The 17,731-nt window shown below is 47.3% G+C and overlaps 1 protein-coding gene and 1 long non-coding RNA gene across 2 annotated transcripts in view; one reads left to right on the forward strand and one right to left on the reverse strand.

The window, feature by feature from the left end:
* The window catches only part of ttll11 (tubulin tyrosine ligase like 11), a 287,291-nt gene that overhangs the window by 164,168 nt on the left and 105,392 nt on the right, over positions 1 to 17,731 (forward strand). The window lies entirely within an intron of this gene.
* LOC116991007 overlaps positions 13,571 to 17,731 on the reverse strand; it is an 18,131-nt gene continuing 13,970 nt past the window's right edge. Inside the window, exons 2-3 of the long non-coding RNA XR_004416682.1 lie at positions 16,420 to 16,429; positions 13,571 to 13,580 (exon numbers count right to left, since the gene is read on the reverse strand). This is a non-coding gene — a long non-coding RNA (uncharacterized LOC116991007). The remainder of the gene's footprint in view (positions 13,581 to 16,419; positions 16,430 to 17,731) is intronic.

Genomic DNA, 17,731 nt, shown 5'->3' on the forward strand with positions numbered 1-17,731 from the left:
TCACTCACGCTTGAACCTTAATTTTCTAATATATCTTGAAGGTTTCATGTGTCTTGTCTAGAAAAAATACCTCCGGGAGCTATTATTTTGTGTAACAGTAAACAGTATAACTCTGACCTCTAATATCAATTGTGATATTAAAAGCTTCATACCATTAATAGCTCAAATGTACCATCGCCATCTTATTACTAGAATAAAGGTGCATTAAATTCTTAATTAGAGAGATTGGGTTTTTTTCATTTTACTTGTTTTCTGGTTTCTGAATTATTTAGTATTTTTCCAAATATTTCAAACTGATAAATGTATAAAGGAATTAAAGTTTTGTGCATTTGCTAGGCAGAAAGACATTCAAAAACATTTTATAGTTACAGATTTTCTTGTTAATAGTTGCCCAAGTAAGAAATTACAAATTGATGTATGCAGCATCATAATGTATTTGGTGATTATTTTTAATAATCACAGCGTTTAAACTCATTGAAAAGACAATTCCTCAAAGAATTGAAGGCAAGTCCTTCCAGTATATGAGTGGTTTACAAACAGATGAGCCATATACAGTGGGGAAAGATTTTGATATGACTGTAATTATCTGGAAGATTAAAATAAATGAACCGTAAGAATAGAAGCTAGCTTTAAAAATAACATCTGAGTAGCTCATTACTAAGAAAATGAAGGTGTCACAGTTTAACTTTTCAATTTTACTCTTTGTTAATACTTTTGCAAAGCGGCACTGGGATCTTCAATTTCCATTTCTCAGTTAAAAAAGTAAAGCCATAATGACAATTGTACAGTGCATTCATAGAAACATAGAAACATAAAAAATAGGTGCAGGAGTAGGCCATTCGGCCCTTCGAGCCTGCACCGCCATTCAATATGATCATGGCTGATCATCCAACTCAGTATCCTGTACCTGCCTTCTCTCCATACCCCTGACCCCTTTAGCCACAAGGGCCACATCTAACTCCCTCTTAAATATAGCCAATTAACTGGCCTCAACTACCTTCTGTGGCAGATAATTCCAGAGAATTCCAAATGTTTTTCTCATCTCGGTCCTAAAAGATTTCCCCCTTATCCTTAAACTGTGACCCCTTGTTCTGGACTTCCCCAACATCGGGAACAATCTTCCTGCATCTAGCCTGTCCAACCCCTTAAGAATGTTGTAAGTTTCTGTAAGATCCCCCCTCAATCTTCTAAATTCTAGCGAGTACAAGCCGAGTCTATCCAGTCTTTCTTCATATGAAAGTCCTGACATCCCAGGGATCAGTCTAGTGAACCTTCTCTGTACTCCCTCTATGGCAAGAATGTCTTTCCTCAGATTAGGAGACCATAACTGTACGCAATACTCCAGGTGTGGTCTCACCAAGACCCTGTACAACTGCAGTAGAACCTCCCTGCTCCTATACTCAAATCCTTTTGCTATGAATGCTAACATACCATTCGCTTTCTTCACTGCCTGCTGCACCTGCATGCCTACTTTCAATGACTGGTGTACCATGACACCCAGGTCTCGTTGCATCTCCTCTTTTCCTAATCGGCCACCATTCAGATAATAGTCTACTTTCCTGTTTTTGCCACCAAAGTGGATAACCTCACATTTATCCACATTATACTGCATCTGCCATGCATTTGCCCACTCACCCAGCCTATCCAAGTCACTTTGCAGCCTCCTAGCATCCTCCTCACAGCTAACAATGCCCCCCAGCTTTGTGTCATCCGCAAACTTGGAGATGTTGCATTCAATTCCCTCGTCCAAATCATTAATATATATTGTTAATAGCTGGGGTCCCAGCACTGAGCCTTGCGGTACCCCACTAGTCACTGCCTGCCATTGTGAAAAGGACCCATTTACACCTACTCTTTGCTTCCTGTCTGCCAGCCAGTTCTCTATCCACATCAATACTGAACCCCCAATACCGTGTGATTTAAGTTTGTATACTAATCTCTTATGTGGGACCTTGTCGAAAGCCTTCTGAAAGTCCAGATATAACACATCCACTGGTTCTCCGTTATCCACTCAACTAGTTACATCCTCGAAAAATTCTATAAGATTTGTCAGACATGATTTACCTTTCATAAATCCATGCTGACTTTGTCCAATGATTTCACCACTTTCCAAATGTGCTGCTATCCCATCTTTAATAACTGACTCTAGCAGTTTCCCCACTACCGATGTTAGACTAACTGGTCTGTAATTCCCCGTTTTCTCTCTCCCTCCCTTACATTAGCTACCCTCCAATCCTCAGGAACTACTCCAGAATCTAAAGAGTTAAAAAAAATTATCACTAATGCGTCCGCTATTTCTGCGGCTACTTCCTTAAGTACTCTGGGATGCAGCCTATCTGGCCTTTATCGGCCTTTAATCCATTCAATTTATCTAACACAACTTCCCGGCTAACCTGGAAGTTCCTCAGTTCCTCCATCTCATTTGACCCCCGGTCACCTGCTATTTCCGGCAGATTATTTATGTCTTCCTTAGTGAAGACAGAACCAGTTATTCAATTGGTCTGCCATGTCTTTGTTCAGAAAGTATTCAGACCCCTTCATTTTTTCCAAATTTTGTTACGTTACAGCCTTATTCTAAAGTGGATTAAATTCTTTTTTTTATATCATCGATCTACATACATTCCCCATAATAAAAAAGCAAAAACAGGTGTTTAGAAATTTTTGCAAAGTAATTAAAAAGAAATAACTGAAATATCACATTTACATAAGTATTCAGACCTTTTGCTATCCTTATAACTATAAAACTGATCTTGTATGTGGATGTGTGTGCATGTGTGAGTGTGTGTGTATTTATTTGTTTCTGCTGTCACATCTTCTCGAAAAGACAACATGCTGACGGTAAAATCTTTACATATTTGGGTAGAGATTTACCCCCTGGAGTCCGAAGTCGTCTTATCTGAAAAATATGTGCTTTATTTCTTGAGTTATTCATGAAAATGTTCACTAATCCAATCAAACTTTGAAATCAAAAAGCCTGTTTTTCTATGATAACGTCACAATGGATGACGCTGATGACATCACACCTGCCATCTGCTCGCGCTGCGTCTGCTTGCACTGCGAGTGACGTCAACCCCCAACCCCTCTTTCCTCCCCCCGTTATTCAAAAATCGGCCCATCAAATTTACAGAAAACTCAGCTTTAAGTGTCGAACAGGTCAGGAGGACACATTATTGGCAACAATGCTGAATACAAGATTCAACTGTCAGCTCCTTATGCCAGTTTACCCACTAAACATAAATCAGATTAATTTCTGATCATAGCTGAAGACTGCGCTGCGAGTGAAGAACGAGCAAGTCGGGCCCTGTGCTAGAGCTCTCGGGTCCGCCTCTGGTCGGGTCCGTCTCTGGTCGGGTCCCTCTCCCCCCCCCTCCTCCTCCTCTCTCCCTTCTCCTCTCCCCCCTCCTCCTCCTCTCCCCCCTCCTCTCCCACCACTCCCCTCCTCTCCCCTCCCCGGCCTCTCTCCACTCTTCCCCCCCTCTCTCTCCCCCCCTCTCTCCTTTCTCCACCCCCCTCTACCCCACCTCTCTCTACCCCCCTCTCTTCCCCCCCTCTCCACCCGCTCTCTTCCCCACCTCCCCCATCAATCCCCCTTCTCTGCCCCCCTTCACTCCCCCTCTCTCCTCCTCCCTCCCTCCCTCTCTCCCCCTACTCCTCTCCCCCCTCCTCCTCTGCCCACCCTCCTCCTCTCTGCCCCCCTCCTCTCCCCTCCTCCTCTCCTCCCTCCTACTCCCTCTCCCCCCATTCCCCCCCTCTCTCCTCCTCCTCCCCCACTCTACCCCCATCCCTATCTAGGCGTGCCTACGAGTTGGGGGTTATGCGTCAGTGGACAGGGCGAGGGTGGGGTAAAATAATATTAATATAATATCAAGGGGGGTGTTAGTGTGTGTGGGGGGTGGCTAGTGTGTGCGTGAAGCCACAGGCCTCCCCCCCCCCCGCAACCATACGTTGAGGGGACGGGACCCAACGGGTACCACTTAGTCTAGTGACACTCAAAATTGAGCCTAGATGCATCTTGTTTCCAAGAACGAGCAAGTCGGGCCCTGTGTTAGAGCTCTCGGGTCCGCCTCTGGTCGGGTCCGTCTCTGGTCGGGTCCCTCTCCCCCCCTCCTCCTCCTCTCCCCCCTTCACCTCTCCCCCCTCCTCCTCCTCTTCCCCCACTCCCCTCCTCTCCCCTCCCCGGCCTCTCTCCACTCTTCCCCCCCTCTCGCTCCCCCCCTCTCTCTCTCTCCCTCCTTTCTCCACCCCCCTCTACCCCCCCCCTCTCTCTCCCCCCCTCTCTCCTCCTCCTCCCCCACTCTCCCCACCACTCTACCCCCATCCCTCTCTAGGCGTGCCTACGAGTTGGGGGTTATGCGTCAATGGACAGGGCGACGGTGGGGTAAAATAATATTAATATAATATCAAGGGGGGTTGTTAGTGTGTGTGGGGGTGGTTAGTGTGTGTGTGTGTGGGGGTGATTAGTGTGTGTGTGACGCCGCAGGCCTCCCCCCCCCCCCCCCCCCCCCCGGCAACCATACGTTGAGGGGACGGGACCCAACGGCTCCCACTTGGTCTAGTGACACTCAAAATTGAGCTTAGATGCATCTTGTTTCCATTGATTGTCCTTGAGATGTTTCTACAACTTGATTGGAGTCCACCAATGGTAAATTAAATTGATTGGAGATGATTTGGAAAGGCACGCACCTGTCTATATAAGGTCCCACAGTTGACAGTGCATGTCAGAGCAAACACCAAGCCATGAAGACATTGTCCGTAGATCTCCGAGACAGGATTGTGTCGTGACACAGATCTGGAGGAAGGATGTAAAACAATTTCTGCAGCATTGCAGGTCCCAAAGAGCACAGTGACATCCCTCATTCTTAAATTTAAAAACTTTGGAACCACCAGGACTCTTCATAGAGCTGGTCGCCTGGCTAAACTGAGCAATCGGGGGAGAAGAGCCTTGGTCAGGGAGGTGAGCAAGAACCCGATGGTCACTCTGACAGCTCTAGAGTTCCTTTGTGGAGATGGGAGAACCTTCCAGAAGGACAACTATATCTGCAGCACTCAACCAATCAGGCCTTTAGGCCAGACGGAAGCCACTCCTCAGTAAAAGGCACATGACAGCCCACTTGGAGTTTGCCAAAAGGCATGAGAAACAAGATTCTCTGGTCTGATGCAACCAAGATTGAACTCTTTGGCCTGAATGCCAAGCGTCACGTCTGGAGGAAACCAGGCACCTCTCATTGCCTGGCCAATACCATACCTATGGTGAAGCGTGCTGGTGGCAGCATCATGCTGTAGGGATGTTTCTCAGTGGCAGGAACTGAGAGACTAGTCAGGATCGAGGGAAAGATGAACGGAGCATAGTACAGAGAGATCCTTGATGAAAACCTGCTCCAGAGCGTTTAGGACCTCAGACTGAGGCGGAGGTTCACCTTCTAACAGGACAACGACCCTAAGCACGCAGCCAAGACAACGCAGGAGTGGCTTCATGACAAGTGTGAATGTCCTTGGGGGGCCCAGACAGAGCCCAGACTTGAACCCAATCGAACATCTCTGGAGGGACCTGAAAATAGCTGTACATCGACGCTCCCCATCCAACCTGACAGAGCTTGAGAGGATCTGCAGAGAAGAATGGGAGAAATTATCCAAATAGATAGATATAGATATGCCATTTATTGTCACTATACATGTACAGGTGTGCCAAGCTTGTAGCGTCATACCCAAGAAGTTTGAGGCTGTAATCACTGCCAAAGGTGCCTCAACAAAGTACTATAGGGTCTGAATACGTATAAATGTGATATTTCAGTTATTTATTTTTAATTACTTTGCAAAAATGTTTAAACACCTGTTTTTGCTTTTTTTATTATGGGGTATTGTGTGTCGATTGATGATAAAAAATGAATTTAACCCATTTTAGAATAAGGCTGTAACGTGACAAAATGTGGAAAAGGTGAAGGGGTCTGAATACTTTCTGAAAGCTGTGCTTATTTCCTTTGTCAATGGTGCAGCACCTTTCAAGCTATCACAACCAAGGACACTTGGTAATTTAGCCTCATCTTAGCGAGGGAACAGTGTAGTTAAATGTTGTCCACTCATTAAACTATTGTTAACTTAAAAAAAAAAGAATGCTGGGTAAGCACGTGGTAAAAACACATGGCAAAAGATTTTTGGTAAAAACATATTTAATTTTTGAAACTAACAGAATTATTATGCTAATTTTATTAGATGTAATCAAATTGAAAGCATCAGGACATATAGTCACCCTCACAGTCTTGCATCACAATGAAATAATTCATTGACATGTAGTCAACTGCAGTGCCCTCCATAATGTTTGGGACAAAGACCCATAATTTATTTATTTGCCTCTGTACTCCACAATTTGAGATTTGTAATAGAAAAAAAATCACATGTGGTTAAAGTGTACGTTGTCAGATTTTAATAAAGGCCATTTTTATACATATTGGTTTCACCATGTAGAAATTACAGCAGTATTTATATATAGTCCCCCCCTTTCAGGGCACCATAATATTTGTGGCACAGCAATGTCATGTATGTATGCATACTCCTTATTGAATACTTAATAAGTATTTCCTGCCACTTAATAAGTTCCTGCCACTGAGAATATCGCGGAGTTATGGCGACAACATTATAGTACTTTATTCAACTGTGTCCAAGGTGACTTGTATAGGGTGGATGGCGATTATGTCACATGAGGTGTATCATGCCATGAACAAGCTGTCCAACAACAAAGCAAGTGGCTTGGATCATATTTCTGCTGAACATCTTAAGTATGCAAGTATGAGGATAGCTCCTCTCCTTGCTATTTGTTTTACTGGCTTTACGATTCATGGTTTGTTACCAGACTCAATGTTGCCTGTCCTGTTAGTGCCGGTCATTAAGGACAAAGCTGATAAAGTAGGCAGCCTAAATAATTACAGGCCCATAAATTTAGCCAGCATATTGTCAAAAGTTTTAGAAAGAGTTCTGCTGGATAGAATAAATGAGTTTGTTAACTCCACAGATAACCAGTTTGGCTTTAAAGCTAAACATGGCACTGACTTATGCATATATGCCCTAAAGGAGATTGTAAACGAATATAGAGGCAAAAACTCTCCAATCCTTATGTGCTTTATTGATGCTTCCAGAGCCTTGGACCGTGTTAATCACAGAAAGCTGTTTGGTAAAATGAGTCAAAGAGGGGTGCCTAAATACATTGTTACAATTCTGGCCTACTGGTATGCCCACCAGACTATGCAAATAAAATGGGGCAATAGGGTCTCAGCCCTATTTGGGGTTAGCAATGGTGTTAGACAAGGGGGAATTTTGTCCCCAGTCCTTTTTAATCTATATATTGATGATCTGTCTAAACAATTGAAAGCCTGTAATACTGGGTGCGTGATTGGTAATATTTTAGTGAACCATATTATGTATGCAGATGATCTTGTGGTCTTTAGTCCATCTAGCGTTGGTCTCCAGCAGCTCCTTACTATATGTTCTGTGTATGGTGTGGAACATGACATTAAATATAATGCTAGTAAGAGTGCTGTTATGACCTGTAGAACCAAAGAGGATAAAAGAGGATATTATTAAAATTTCCTGATTTTAAATTGTCTGACAATAATCTTAGTGTCTGTAATAAGGTAAAATATCTAGGGCATATTATTACAGAACAAATGACAGATGAGGATATTTATAGGCAACAACGCATGCTGTATGTACAGGCGAATATTCTCTTGCGTAAATTTTGTGCGTGTGCAGATGTGGTGAAGATGTCGCTATTTAGAGCATACTGCACACCACTCTACACTGCGCACCTGTGGTCGAACTATGGATAGACAAGTTTCCAGAGACTAAAGGTGGCATATAACGATGCCATGAGAACACTGCTAAGGAAACCTAGATGGTGTAGTGCCAGTAATATGTTTGTGGCTGCAGGAGTCAGTACTTTAGAAGCTATCCTAAGAAATCACATGTATAAATTCATTTGCAGGATAAATGACTCTAAAAATGTAATTATTGTGGCCTTGTCAAACATAAGGGTTAGCACTACACGCTACGAATCCCAGCTGTGGAAACACTGGTATCGTTGTCTCATTGTAGGACATTGATCATTCTTTTAATCTGGATTTTTAACTTATGTATTGTGTTTTTAAAAAATATATAATTTATGATGCTTTTATAAGTGACTAGACCAAGTGCAGACCCGTTGGGTCTGTTTCCCCAACGCCGTTTGCGGGGGGGGGGGGGGGATGGAGGTGGTGAGAAGAGGGGAGGGAGGGGAGAGGAGGAGGGGAAACGGGATAGATTTGGGAGGGAAAGCAGAGCGGGGTAGGGGGTGAGAGATGGGGAGAGAGATGTGGGGGAGGGGGGATGGGGAGATGGGAGGAGGGAGGGAGGGGGAGAGGGGTGGGGGAGAGAGGGGAAAGAGTGGGGAGGGAGAGTGGAGGGGAAGGGGGAGAGAAGTGGAAGTGTGGGGAGGGAGGAGGAGAGGGTTAGGGGGAGTGATGGAAGAGGGATAGGGGGAAGGGGGATTGGGGGGGAGATGGAAGGGGGTGGGGTAGAGAGGGAAGGGGGTGGGGTAGAGAGGGAAGGGGGTGGGGGAGAGAGGGATTGGAGAGGGAGAGGGGTGAGGAGAGGGAGAGGGGGAGGAGAGAAGGGAGAGTGAAGTGGAAGAGTGGGGAGGGAGGGGTAGGGGGAGTGGTGAAAGAGGGATAGAGGGGTAGGGGAAGGGTGGGGGAGAGAGGGGAAGGGAGAGGGGTGGGGGTGGGAGAGGCATGGGGTAAGGGGATAGAAGTGGAAGAGTGGGGAGGGAGGGGTAGGTGGAGTGGTGAAAGAGGGACAGGGGGGAAGGGGGTGGTGGTAGAGAGGGAAGGGGGGTGGGGGAGAGAGGGATGGGTGGGAGAGGGAGAGGGGTGAGGAGAGGGAAACATAGAAGCATGGAAATTAAGTGCAGGAGTAGGCCATTCGGCCCTTCGAGCCTGCACCACCATTCAATATGATCATGGCTGATCATCCAACTCAGTATCCTGTACCTGCCTTCTCTCCATACCCCCTGATCCCTTTAGCCACAAGGGCCACATCTAACTCCCTCTTAAATATAGCCAATGAACTGGCCTCAACTGACTTCTGTGGCAGAGAGTTCCAGAGACTCACCACTATCTGTGTGAAAAATGTTTTCCTCATCTCAGTACTAAAGGATTTCCCCTTTATCCTTAAACTGTGACCCGCTTGTCCTGGACTTCCCCAACATCGGAACAATCTTCCTGCATCAGACAAATGCAATTCAGGACTTTTCTCTTCACAAGCAAAGTCAGAATGACGGTTAGTGAAGAATTCGAATAATCGCTGGAGCATTCAGATGCTGCGCGCGCCTCCTGCACCAAAGGGGGGGGAGCGTGTGTCGGCACACACAAAGATCTTGTAGCGGAGAACTCCGCTATAAGATCTTTGGTCACATACTAAGCACGCGCCTCCACAAACAGATGAGCGTCTTGTTGAATGGAGAGCGCGTGGCTGCCTCCACAAACAGTCACACACACTGAGGACCCGCCCCCACAAAAAATATTTTGTGAGGAAGGGGAGGAGGAGGGGGGGGGGGGGAGAAGAGGATGGGGGAGAGCGGTGAAGGGGGGGGAGGGGTTGGAGCGGGCGTGCATGAGTCGAGAGAAGAGAAAAGGGCAGAGAGAGAGAGAGGCTGGTACAACAACAAAAAAGCTGGATAAACTGCCGCACCCGCTGAGTTTATCCTGCTTTTTTAATGTCTACCTTCGATTTTCCAGCATCTGTAGTTCCTTCTTAAAGACAGTGTGCACGGTAAGGGAATGAGGAGGGAGAGGGGGAAGAGTGTGGAGGGAGGGGGAGAGTGGGATGGGAGTGGGAGAGGAGTGGGGGGAGAGAGGGGAAAGAGTGTGGGGGGGGGGAGGGAGGGGGAGAGTGGTAGCAGGAGTGGTGGAAGAGGGACAGGGGGAGTGGTGGAAGAGGGACAGAGGGGTAGGGGAAGGGGTGGGGGAGACAGGGGAAGGGAGGGGGAGACGGGTGAGGGAGGGAGAGGGGTGGGGTAAGGGGAGAGAAGTGGAAGAGGGAGGGGTAGGGGGAGTGGTGGAAGAGGGACAGAGGGGAAGGGGGCGGGAGAGAGGGAAGGGGGTGGGGTAGAGAGGGAAGGGGTGGAGCAGAGAGGGATGAGAGAGGGGGAGAGAAGTGGAAGAGTGGGGAGGGAGGGAGGGGTAGCGGGAGTGGTCGAAGAGAGACGGGAGAGTGGTGGAAGAGGGACAGAGGGGTAGGGGAAGGGGTGGGGAGAGGGGAAGGGAGGGGAAGAGAGGGGTGGGGAAGGGAGAGGCGTGGGGTAAGGGGATAGAAGTGGATGAGGAGGGGGGAGAGAGGTGAAGGGGGGGAGGGTTTGGAGCGGGCGTGCATGAGTCGAGAGAAGAGAAAAGGGCAGAGAGAGAGAGAGGCTGGTACAACAACAAAAAAGCTGGATAAACTCTGCCGCACCCGCTGAGCTTATCCTGCTTTTTTTATGTCTACCTTCGATTTTCCAGCATCTGTAGTTCCTTCTTAAAGACAGAGACTGTGCACGGTAAGGGAATGAGGAGGGAGAGGGGGAAGAGTGTGGAGGGAGGGGGAGAGTGGGATGGGAGGGGGAGAGGAGTGGGGGGAGAGAGGGGAAAGAGTGTGGGGGGGGGGGAGGGAGGGGGAGAGTGGTAGCAGGAGTGGTGGAAGAGGGACAGGGGGAGTGGTGGAAGAGGGACAGAGGGGTAGGGGAAGGGGTGGGGGAGAGAGGGGAAGCGAGGGGGAGACGGGTGGAGGAGGGAGAGGGGTGGGGTAAGGGGAGAGAAGTGGAAGAGGGAGGGGTAGGGGGAGTGGTGGAAGAGGGACAGAGGGGAAGGGGGCGGGGGAGAGAGGGAAGGGGGTGGGGTAGAGAGGGAAGGGGTGGGGGAGAGAGTGATGAGCCAGTTATTTTTGAAATGGGGGGGGGGAGAAGGATTTGATTAAAAACGTGCACTTAAACACGACGAAATGTAATGAGGAGCGGATACTTTGAAAGAAAAGTGAAATCTCTACCGAAATGGAAAAGATGTCGGCGATTCTGCTTTCCCCCTTATCCTTAAACTTTGACCCCTTGTTCTGGTCTTCCCCAACATCCGGAACAATCTTTCTGCATCTAGCCCGTCCAACCCCTTAAGAATTTTATACGTTTCTATAAGATACCCCCTTAATCTTCTAAAATCTAGCGAGTACTTTTGTATTGTATTGTATTGTATTCAAATTTATTGTCATTGTCTCAGTTAGAGACAACGAAATGAATTTCCCTTACAGGCAGTATCATAAAAATAAAAATAAAAATAAATAAATAATAATAAATAATAATAAAACATATTAAAAATAAAATAGAAATAAAAAAAATAAAAAAAGCACAAACACTGAAAGTCCACGACATAACATAACACAGTGGCACCAAGGTGAGGAAGGCATCATAGTCCAGCCAGCCTCCCCTCCGTTCTTCCCAGATGTTCACTCGTGGTCGAGGCCTTCCTAGCACCCGCTGTCGCCGCCCCGGGTGGCCCGATGTTCAGGCCCTCACGCCGGGCTGGTGGAACGCCGACGCCGAACCCCGACGGTGAACATCCTCCTCCTCAGCGGCCTGGACCTCCTGATCAGCCGCCTCCCGCAGCCGGAGTCCGTAGCTCCCGAGTCCGCAGGCCGAGCCGGGCAGAGTCGCAGGACCCCGCGCTGTCCATCAGCCCCGCCCGCGTTGGGAGCTCCGCAAACCGCAGCTCCATGATGTCGGTGCAGCAGGTCCAGCACTCCGGGCTCCAGACGGCGACCCCCGGTAAGGCATCGCCAGCCAAGCGATGTTACAGCGCTGTCCCGCCGCTGCTGGAGCTCTGGTCGATCCCGGCAGGAAAGGCCACGCCAATCCAGTAGGTAGGCCGCTGGGGGGGAGGGGGGGGGGGCGAGGACGCGACTCGAATAATAGTCGCGTCTTCACCAGGAAGCGGCTGAAGGACGGTATCCCCCGCACCGTGCCCTCTTCCCCCACATCAAAACACAAAAAAATAGTAAGATTAAACGAGAACTTACCAGTTTGAAGTTTGATCTGTATTTTATGAGGAGGAACGTTGAGGGAATACGTGAAGAACCCGCTTCCAACGCATGCGTGTCATTCTTCAAAGCAGCGGTGTGAGGTCACAGAAACTATAATGACCTAACATAGTAATATTATCAAAGAGATACCAGTTTTGATATGATCATAGGAGGGTGGGAGCGGAGGGCACGTATTCCCTCAACGTTCCTCCTCATAAAATACAGATCAAACTTCAAACTGGTAAGTTCTCGTTTAATCTTACTATTTTACTTCGGAGTCACGTGAGTGACTACGTGAAGATTTCAAAGCTCTGTGACCTCATGCCGTGGAACGAGTCCATGCTTCACAACTGCCTTGGGTATTGGGAGAGAGTATCATTAGCAATTTTAGACACACTTATACAAAGACTTGTGTGATATAACGAGAAAATACATTTATTAATTGAAATCATAGCCCTGTAACCCTTCGGGCAAATTATAATATTGAACGTAAAATGCTTTCCGAAAATGATGATGGCTCCAAAACTGGTTTATTATAAACCCTTTGGAAAGTCCTTTCGGATGACCATCCTGCTATTCTGAGGATTTGGTCCGTGGGTACCTCAGAATTTTTGCTGCGGATGTTTTATTGCAGCCCTGGTGGAATGAGATTTAAAACCATTAGTGTCTATTCCTGCCATCTTTAGGACACATTTGAGCCACCTTGAGATAGTTTGGGTCGTGACCCTTTTGTGTGGTTTCTTGTAAGAAATTAACAAAGCCATTTCCTGACCTCGAATGCTCTTAGTATATTCCATGTATAATTGGATATGTCTTGCTATACACAGACGTTCGTCATATGGATATGCCATAAATTCAATCACTTGACCCGATGAACCTGGTCTGTTTGTTTTATTAACTCATGTATGACAAACACCAGTTTCTCTCGTGAGATGATCAAGGAGTCCAGGCTCAGTTTGCTTAATGACTGGACTCGTTGTGCAGTAACTAACGCCATGAGCATAACCATCTTCATGGTCAGTTTCTGCAGTGATAATGCTGTTTATGGGCGACCAGCTCCTCAGCATGTTTAAAACGACACCCACATCCCAGATTTTGGAGTACCTGGTTTTAGGGGGATTTGCATTGAAATGCCCCTCATAAGTTTTGTTACCAGGGGGTGCGTTCCCACCGTGTGCCGCTCCGTTCCTTGTGATAGGTAATTGGAGAGTGCACTTCTGGCACTATTGATGGCACTGTAGCCCAATCGTTTATCATAATGGAGGTTTGTTAAGAATTCCAATACGGCCGGAATGTTCTTGGCCCTTTGGTCTAGGTTGTTGTCAAAGCAGTATATGCCCCATTTCTTGATGTGTCCGAGGTACTGCTTCCGTGTTGACAGTCTTTGTGCGGATGTGATGAGATTCATCGTCCTGTCTGACAGCCCCATGCCGTGTAGTGGGTCTTTCAGACTCTACAAATCGACAAATCCATAGTCTTATGGCATGGGTGACTGCCCCTCCCCCCAGTTACTGGATGAATTAATAAATTCGGGCTATGTCCAATAATGGAACATGGTTCTAACACCATCCCCTGTATGACCGAATACCACGGTTGAGTAGGCCAATCGGGTACTATGAGAATCCCAGATGCCGAATATTGTTGAATTTTCCTTTGTACCCGATTGATGAGGCAGAATGGTGGAAAAGCATAAAAAACGCCATTTCCCCCAATGCAGTGAGAAAGCATCTGTAGCTTCTGCCCCAGGGTCTGGTTCCCAGGACACATACCTTGGTAATTGGTGATTCAACCTGGAAGCAAAAATATCAATATCTGGTCTACCATATTTTGCTGTAATTTCAGCAAATACATTTTTATTTAACATCCATTCCGTGTTTTCATTAAATTTGCGTGACCTGGTGTCTGCCACTGAATTTAGCTTACCTGGCAGGTATGTTGCCGATATCCAAATGTTTCTTTGGATACACCATTTTGTAATACCATAGACGAGTTGTCAATAATGATGGGGTTGGAGCAATACCTAATGCTATGTTCCCACCACTGTAGTTCAATTATAGCTTCCGTAGGCAGCTCCATAGGTCTATCAAAATGACCTTTGTTAAATTTGAGTGCTCTAATTTTTGCTCTTTGCAAATTTTGATAATGTAATGGCCCAAAATGTGTGGCCGGGAATGTAGCCACAATCTTCCCAATTATCCGGCCTACCCGTCTAATGGAGGGTCTGTTGGTGTTAAGAAGCTCGCTGCAATCCTCCTGTAGGGCTGCGGCTTTATTTATTGGTAAAGTTACTAACATATTGACCGTGTTAATGGTGAATCCTAGATAATCCATATTCGTTTCTGGTATCAATTTACACTTAACTACCGTCTGTGTTCCCCTCTGATGGGTACTGTATAGTATGCATCTTTTAAGTCAATGCTTGCCATATAGAAACCAGCTGATACTAATTCTTTAGCAGTGATAAAGGTATCCATCTTAAAATGAACATATTGAACGAATGTGTTTAGGGTTGAAAGGTCAATGATAATCCTGCAACCCCCATCTTTTTTATTTTTAATAAATATGTTTGATACAAATTTTAATTGTTCATGAGTAGTATGCTCAATCACACCTTTTGTATACAATCGTTGTAGCTCCATGTGGGCTTTAGATTGTTCGGTTTTTGTAAGGACGAAATGCCTTTCTGGTGTATGTTGTACTGGGGGGTTATTGGGATGAGTAAATTCTATCAGATAACCCTGAATACTGCTTAGAACATACGAGTCTGTAGTGATTTTACACCATTCGTCACTGTAGTATTGCAACCTCCCTCCCACCGTCGTGGGTCCCTTTTTTACAAAAGAACCACACCCACCTACCTCCATGGTTACTGGTGGTTGTATTATTTTCTTTGTTTTTTGAAAAAAGGAGGTTTTGTTTTTATTCGTGTTCGTGGTTGTACTGGAGGTTTAAGCTTCCGCATTTTCCAGGGTGGCCGTCCCTGGCCATACCCTAAAAGAAGGCTGCTGCGGGTTATATTGGGTTCTGGCACTGCCACTGATATAAGCCACACTTTTCGGTCTTCCATGTGGCTGGTACCGTGATCCAAAATAAGCCTTTGCGCTGGTTTTGATGAGCCCCAGTGTCTTGGCTTCCCCAAACAAAAGGGTTGGGGTTTTAACGGCTCTTTGTTTGCAAATTGTTGCATATTTAGGATCCAGTGCTGGCTGAATAGCAGCCCTCCGCATGCTATTCAGCTCATATTGTACATTACAGAACAGGGCTAGTGCGTCTTGGTGGCCTTTAGTTTGCTCTGTTTTGTCCAGGGTGCGGATGTAAGCTGTGATCCCTGCCGTAAGCCCCTTTAAGGCTTTCTGGATTTTGAGATCATGGTTCCTGATGTCCCTCCCCATATGCTTCCAAATGCATTGGTTGACACTGGGGATTTGTAATGCATCACAGTTACCAGGTGGCAGATGTCTGGCCAGTGTCTCTGTGAATATTTGTTGTTGGAGTTGATGGCCAGACATGTAATTAATACTGGCTGCCATCCTGGAATCCAAGTCTGCCCCTGTTTGACTTGGTTTGAAGTAATCAGCCACCATGTCCAGCAGTGTATGTTTTTCTGCAGATTCAGGATCATGGGAAGCTGTGTGATCAGGGTCTGGCTCATCAGGGTCCTGCCCACTCTCCTCCGAAGAGGTCGAGATTTCAGGGGGTCCCTCACGGGGTACCCATATGGGGCTTGACTGCCCACTGTGGCTAGTCTCCACATTCATGGGACTGCCACTGTGAAGGAGCTCCTCCAGCAGCTCCTTTAGACCGTCTCTACGTTGAGCTGCACTTGCTATTTTTGGCTGCTCCCATTCCTGCAGCCTTTCAGCAGTGTGCTGCTCTTCTCTGTATCCCAGCTGTTCCCGTCCCCGGTACTCACGGGTGCTGGTTTGCGGGCTTTCCTCGTCCCGCCGCTGGCCACACCGGTCCTGACTGTCGGTCCACGTCTGTTCCCGGTCAGCTGTTTCTCCTGGCTGCTCCGTATGCAGCCACTCATAGCGGGTTTGTTCCGTCTCCCGCACCCGTTCAGCCCTGGTCCGATATTGATACGGGCTGGTCGCCCGCTGCTGCTCCAAGTCGGGCTCTGCTAGATGGTGCGTTTTTGTTTGAACTTTGCCTCCCGGCCGGTGAGTAAGTTTCGTCGGTGCCAGAATGATTTCTGGCACAGCTGATTCCTCTACCGAGGCCTCTAGAGCCGACGGCTGCTGTCTCTGCCGTTCATCCACGTTTACAACGCGTTTCTCGGGCAGCTTTTTTGCAGACCGCTTCCTTTTCACTCTGTCCATTTTTCTGTGAATAAAAATGCAGAGTCCTTACCTGCCTTTTGCTGGTCCTTTTTTCCTTCTCCCGTTACTGGGGGACGTCCTCCACCCTTCTGTTGACTCGTGCAATGCGTGTAGCGATATGACACGCATGCGTTGGAAGCGGGTTCTTCACGTAGTCACTCACGTGACTCCGAAGTAAAACACACTTTTACATAACTAAATAAACAAAAAGATACCGGGCTGTAGGTGGAGGCTGCTGGCACCAGCGCCACTGGAGTACAAGGCGAGTCTATCCAGTCTTTCTTCATATGAAAGTCCTGACATCCCAGGAATCAGTCTGGTGAACCTTCTCTGTACTCCCTCTCTATGGCAACGATGTCTTTGAGCATCGGGCATTGTGAGATCACACGATGGAACGTTCACCATTGGCTGGGGCTCCTGCATAGGCATATGTAAATGAATCCATTCCGATTGGACATATGTGAACATTGGGCATTGTGACATCACACGATGGAACGTTCGGCTGGGGCTGGGGCTGGTGCAGCTTCTGTGGGTGAGAAGCCAGTTTAGTTTTGAAATATTGGGGGGGGGGGAGGAAGGATTTGATTAAAAACGTGTATTTGTAATGAGGTGCGGATACTTAGAAAGAAAAGTGAAATCTCTACCGAAATGGAAAAGACGTCGGCGATTCTGCGTCCGGTTTCGGAGTTGCAGGGAATCAAAGGAAGAAATGCGGCCGGAAGCCGTCCATGTAAATGGATCCATTCCGATTGGACGTCTGCGAGCGTCGGGCATCGCGATTGGACGTCTGCGAGCATCGGGCATTGTGACATCGCACGGCGGGAACGAATCGAAAGGCAGAAAGGCAGCCGGACGGATGTCGGACGGATGGGGCGAGAGTTTTATATAATAACTAGACCAAGTGCAGACCCGTTGGGTCTGCTCCCCCAATGGTGTGATCCCCCAACCCAATACCACCATGCACTCGTCTCCTCCAATGGAACTGAAGCCGTTCCCAAATGTAAGATTCCAGCACTCCCCTGCCTCCCTCGGCAGTGGATTAAAAAAAATCCAATTGCACCTCCCCTGCCTGCTGCAGCAGTGATCTCCTCCAATGGAACTGAAGCCGTCCCCAAATGTAAGATTCCAGCACTCCCCTGCCTCCCTCAGCAGTGGATTAAAAAAAAATCCAATTGCACCTCCCCTGCCTGCTGCAGCAGTGAAAGGTTCAGAGTGTTCCTGTCTTGCAAGTTTGTTTCGAAGTGTGTTGGAAGCTGTTTCGAAGTGTGTTGGAAGCTGATAGGAAGGAGCAGCCGTCAACAAATCAAAAGGCAGAAAGTCAACGAATCAAAAGGCAGCCGGAC

Source organism: Amblyraja radiata, chromosome 32 (genome assembly GCF_010909765.2).
Source record: "Amblyraja radiata isolate CabotCenter1 chromosome 32, sAmbRad1.1.pri, whole genome shotgun sequence".
Lineage (NCBI taxonomy): Eukaryota > Metazoa > Chordata > Chondrichthyes > Rajiformes > Rajidae > Amblyraja > Amblyraja radiata.